Consider the following 6,158-nt stretch of genomic DNA (forward strand, 5'->3'; position numbering starts at 1 on the left):
TTTGTAGGATCATCATTATCATGACATGAAGCATAGGCGTTAACAAGAAAGAAAAAAGATGCCTGTTTTTGGTGACAAAATGCTTCGTTGAATACGAAGATGCTTCGATGTGAACGAAAAGAAGGGAAGGTGTTTTTCGCCTTCGGCTCAAAAATTGTAAGTGTGGGTTTCGTCCACAGCAAAGCAATTCACACATGGACAAAGAGATAAAATTATATTACAAGGTATGGACAAATATGTACAATGTTGTGTTCAACTCTCAATTACAATCTTTCGGCAAATAATGCAAAGAGATCCCAAGTTTTCTACAGGTAATTACAAAAGAAGCTCTAAGAGTCTTCAGCCCTTCGGAACAAGCTTCGGCTCAGCGACCTTCGGTGCCACCATCCTGCAGACATATGACGGTATAAGGTAATCGCAAATGTAATAAAGAAAAACCAAGGTAAAAGACAGGTAAAAGTTTCATACTGAATTGAGCTCTTTCCGAGCTTCATCTCCAGCTAGCTCGCACCTGCCCTTTGCCCAAATTTGAGTGATAAATATGTTCCCAATGCTACAGGCTTCACTGGGAATATCAACTAAGTCTGATGATGAGAGGCTGAAGGTTGGTTTGTTAACTGTTTTGGCATGAGTACATCCGTCCTTCAAAAATGCAGCAGTTGTGCCACATTTAGCTAACAGAGCACAGAAATCCCCGTGCCCAGTTATAACTTCATCGAGTGCTTCAACTTCGTTTTCAATATGCTCGAAGGCTTTAGGGATATCTTCAGCCGAAGGAGCAATTTCTTTAGAACTAGCCCTAATTGAGTTGAATATTCCTTTTAGTCGGTTCACACAACGGGTGGCGAAATCCGTGCACTTATTCCGAAGGTCTTTCAATGACTCCCGTAGCTTCGTATTTTTCTCAATTTCGGCTTCAGCTTTTGCTTGCAATTCTTTTGTTTCCTGCTCGAAGCGCTCTGATTCTTTCTTTAAAATTGTTTGAGCATTGTCAAGTTCCTCGCTTAATTTAGTATTTTGAGACTGTACATCCGCGAGGGAGCCTTCGACTGCTCGCAGCAGAAAATCTTTCTCCTCTAGAGAAGCTTCAAGATCCTTTATCTTATTCTCCAAGCCTTCAATTATAATCTCATTTTTCTTATCTTCATAATCTCGCTGCATTTTCAAAGCTTTGCTCAGTAGCATGCTCTGCAACAACAAGTCATGGTCAGAACATTTAATTCACCGCGAAGATGATAATAATAACAACCTAGTCAAAGGCCTCACCTTGAAGTTGGAATAAAATAAGCTACCGACAATATGTTGTCGTCGGTAGCAGCTGATATCAGCCTCTCGCTTCGGAAAGCCCACACTCTTGGATAGAGTGTCGACTATCTTCGCCTGGCGCAGTCACGGACGCATCCTAGGATCTCCTCGTCAACCCCTCAAAGAGCAAAGCCCCTGGTTGATATCCGCAGGATACATCAAATTCCTACAACTCTAACTTGTCCTCTTCAGACAATTCTTGGTCGTCCAGGTACCGAAGATCGAAATATTTTTCGCCCGAAGGACTAGCGTCAATTACCCTTTCTTTGCTTGGCGCTGCAGCCATTTCTTGCTCTACAGCCACATCTTTAACCACATTTCATATGAGCCTATCAGTATCTGATGTTGTTGTTTCGGCTTCATCAGTGTTTTTTACTTCGGCAACAACATTAGCTTCGGCACTCGCAGCGGTCACTATTTTAGCCGCTGAGGCTAAAGGCGGTGTTCACTCGACGGCTTGCATCACGTTAACTATTCGTCGTTTCTTTTGCCCTTCAACCTTCTCCTTTGCAGCCGAAGGTTGTTCTTTCTTCTGTAAAAATTGTGTCAGTTCTGATCCCAGAGGACTTAGCAGCTTGAAGTGCGGAGAATCAGTCATTACCTTTAAAATTTCCGCTACTTCGGCAGCAGAGGGCGTTGAAGGAGCTTCTTCTCCTGTCTCATCCACCTTCGGCTCAGTAGAGGGCGTTATGTCAAGGTTTTGCTTTTTATAGATTGTCGTTTTTGGTTCAGGAGCCGTCTTTGCCTTCTTCAAAATTTTCTCATCTTCCTTTATTAGCCGAGTAGCTTGTCTACTCAGGATGCTGACAATCCTTTTCCTTTTCACCCCTTTGGCCCCTTTGTCAAGCCTGTCATAGTCTGGATATTCGAAGTTTAACGTGTCCATCACCTGATTCAACCTTCGTTTTGGCTGGGTGCCGAAGGCGACAGTCATTAATTGATCCTCTTTCTTGGTGTAGTTGCCAAGAATTTTATTGCACATTGTTTCGATCATTTCTAGCACTCTTTGCATGGCTTCTTGAATTGTTTCTCAAATTTAAATCGGTAAGGGAGCCTAACAAGTTCATACTTTCCCCCTCTGTATTTAGGTGGTGAAGTTTGGCTAAGACTTGCGAATGTGACGTGAGGTGCTGTTGATGGCTATATAAGCGATGGGTGATGTGTAATGGAGTTAGTATTGTGTAGGTGTGCTTGATGTACTATTTCATTTCATGAGGTGTTTCTACTGGCTTGCCGTCTTATTTGACTAGAATTATGTGAGCCAATTATATGGATACAATGATGACTTGTTGTAGAATTTGTCGCGTTCGGTGTTTGCTGATCAGTGAAATGTCATAGATGGATCATCGACCATTTAAATTAATAATCTTGAATAAATATTTATCGTTGTCCTAAGTATGTGGAAGTGAGTAGTGTCGGCAAGTCAACTTAAGCTAAAATCCGAGAAACCCCATGTGTCGGTACCTTGAATTAGGGGTATCCCCTTCCTACAGTATAAAGGCGCCATTGCCGAGCAACGCCCCCCGGTCGCACGAGAAGCAGCACCTGACCCCACCATAAGGGTGGGGTTAGGAGCACCGCGTGACAGGAGGAGATAAAACTCCCCAGGATGCATCGATAGGTCCTGACCTCCGCAGAAGGGCGCCAGACCTCTGTACTAACGGGACCGGGGCTCGCAAAAGGGAATACCGGGTCCCTCGGGTAGGTCCCAGGGCCCTTAGGGTAGGGACCGGGCCCTGGCAGGGCTCCGGGATGTGGGAGACCCCGACATGAATGGGGGTCCGGTGCCGACACGTGTCCACCTCTCGAGGGGGACTTTCTGCTCAGACGGAGCCCCTTGGCCTGAGGCCCGTGACGAGAGCCAATGGGCCAAGCCTGACGTAAGGCCCGCCGCAGCCGCTCGACCTCAGCATTTATTGCGGAGGGGATGCGCCGCCTGCCACTACACTGACAGGCGACAAGCCCTCTCGGCATGAAATGTGCCTTGTCCAATCTGTTGGCAGGCGACGTCAGGGTCGTCCAGTAGGCGGCACGCCTGACCAGTCTGCTGGCGGATTGCAAGACAGTTCGGAGCGGAGCACTGCACCCATCTTCTCTTCCGCCAGAAGCTTCCCCTGTACACCAAGGATACGCAGATTTTGGACATCAGGGCACAAGAGGATGGTCTCGACAACAGAGATTAGAGGATCCAAGCACTATATTCTTTATGTCCCTAGGCCCACATGTCAGGGCCCAACCCCTTTGTGCATGCCCCCTTTAGCTATAAAAGGGGAGGCATGCGACGTTGCACACACACACGCAATCTCAGACTCGCCAGCTCATACAAGCTCTCAAGCAATACATCTCACAGTGGAGTAGGGTATTGCGCTCCGGCGGCTCGAACCACTCTAAACCCTTGTGTGTTCTTATGTATTCCCCCTTCTCTCCAACAATCAAGCGAAATGCCTAAGCCCCTCCTCATCTCAGGACTTAGGGCGGGTGCACTTCGCCACCCGGCCGGAGATCTACTCTCCGACATTTGGCGCGCTAGGTAGGGGTCTAGGCGTTAGGTTTTCGCTTGTATTTCCAGCTCAGCACCATGGTCCATATCACCGAGCTCCGCGGCGAAACCTCTGGAAGTTTTTCCATGGAGGAGGAGGATGCATCTTCTACGCCGCAGAGTTCTGGCCATCTGACGCTTGGTGCTGCAGCCATGCACCCTGCACGACAGCACACGCCAGGGTGGGCGCCCCGGACTCCGACGGGGGATACGCCCGCCGGCGCGCTCTCTACGGCTAGAGAACTGTTGCACCACTTGCCCAGCCTCACAGCTTCCCCAGGGGCTATGAGGCAGTGGCGCGGCGACGTAGACCGCCTCCTTGGCGTGGCACACTCTAGCTCAGTCAGACCCAGGCCTCGATCGTCCTGGTGTCGGCACGAAGCATCTACCCCGGAGCGTACGTCCTCAGTAAGGGCTGCCCCGACTGGAGACCTCCGGGATGAACTCAATCGCAGACGCACGGGCAGAGATGCCTATGCCTCTTTGGAGAAGACGCGTTGGCGCTGTGGCAATCTCGGGCAAGATTCCATAGCGGTTGCACCGCGGGTCCCAGGGGATGCTCGATTCTAGGACAGCATCCCATTGGCCGGAGTAGGCTGTGCTGCCCTAGCAGACCATCTCCACGCGGCGACGTGGCTGCCCAAGTTTCGGCCACATCTGCCGGAGGAGTACGATGGCACAACGAACCCATCAGAATTCCTCCAGGTTTATGTCACTGCCATTACGACAACGGGTGGAGACACCGCCGTATTGGCAACCTACTTCCATGTGGCCCTGTCTAGACTAGCCCGGACTTGGTTCATGAATCAAGCCCCAGGATCCATTTGCTCCTGGGAAGAGCTCTGTGCGTGGTTTGTGGCGAACTTCGCCAGCGCTTACCAGCGGCACGGAGTGGAGGCACACCTCCACACAGTGTGGCAGGAGCCCGGGGAGACCCTCCGAGCTTCCATTTCTCGCTTCACCAAGGTACGTGGGACAATCCCCCGTATCTCGGATGCTTCCATCATCTCTGCTTTCCGCCATGGGGTACGCGATGAGAAGATGTTGGAAAAATTGGCCACACGCGATGTGGACGACGTCACCACACTCCTTGCTCTGGCTGACAAGTGTGCCAGAGCCGCCGAGGGCCGTGCTTGGCACTCGGCACCACAGGTGGAGGTTACCAAGAGGGGTGACTCGGATGTCGTCACCTAGGGTGGAAGCAGGAAGAAAAAGAAAAGCAAGAACCACGGCCACGAAAAGCCACGGTTCGCTGTTTCAGTTGCTGCCGCCACCGCTGGGGGCCAGGGCGAGCGCGACAAGCGCCCATGGCCCTAGGGTTACAATGGAGACACGTGCCCAGTGCACCCCAAGAGCCGCCACCGAGCCGCTGACTGCCGTGAGATTATCAAACTCGCACGACGCGTCAGCGAGCGGCGCAAACTGTCCCTCAAGGACGGCATGCCACCCCACCACCAACCAAGCCAGAAGGGAGCTGACGGGAAAACCACGGCTACGGTAGGACCAGACCTCGGCTACCAGTCGCCCGAGGGGTGCCTAAAGGACGTTTCTACCGAAGATTCTGACTCCAGTGACGGTGGCGACCGTTGCAAGAAGCTGTACGTAATGTACGGCGGAAGCTGGGAGCTCACCTCCCGCAGGAGTGTCAAGTCCCTACACCGGGAAGTACTTTCGGCAGTCCCAGGGGTCCCCAAAACTGCTCCGCACCAACGGTGGAGGAGCACTACCATCTCCTTCGGGGCATCCGACTGCCCCTACAACATGGCGGGAGCCGGCATGCTGCCGCTCATCACCGCCCCCGTTGTCGCCAACATGCGGCTACATCACGTGCTGATCGAGGGAGGGGCCGGCCTCAATGTTATCAGCCACGCAACATTCAGACAGCTGCAGGTTCCGGGGTCACGGCTGGGGCCTTCCCGCCCATTTTCCGGGGTGGGTCCATAGCCCGTATACCCCCTCGGGAGCATAACGCTCCCAGTTACATTTGGGATGGAAGAGAACTTCCATACAGAAAACGTCCAGTTCGATGTCGCGGAGGTCAACCTTCCTTTTAGCGCCATCATCGGGAGGCCAGCCCTGTACCGGTTCATGGCCATTGCCCATTATGGGTACTTGGTCCTCAAGATGTCGTCCCCCGCTGGGATCCTCACCGTGCAAGGTGACCGCACCACCGCTCTAGCAGCCGTCGAGAAGCTGCACACTCTGGCGGCCGAGATCGCTGAGCCGGACGACGGGGGAGGAGGCCCCAGTGCCAAGGCGCCCTCCAAGGCGCCGAAAGTGCAGCCGACCGGGGCAGACGATGGGCCCGCAAAGA

Source organism: Zea mays, chromosome 4 (assembly GCF_902167145.1).
Source record: "Zea mays cultivar B73 chromosome 4, Zm-B73-REFERENCE-NAM-5.0, whole genome shotgun sequence".
NCBI lineage: Eukaryota > Viridiplantae > Streptophyta > Magnoliopsida > Poales > Poaceae > Zea > Zea mays.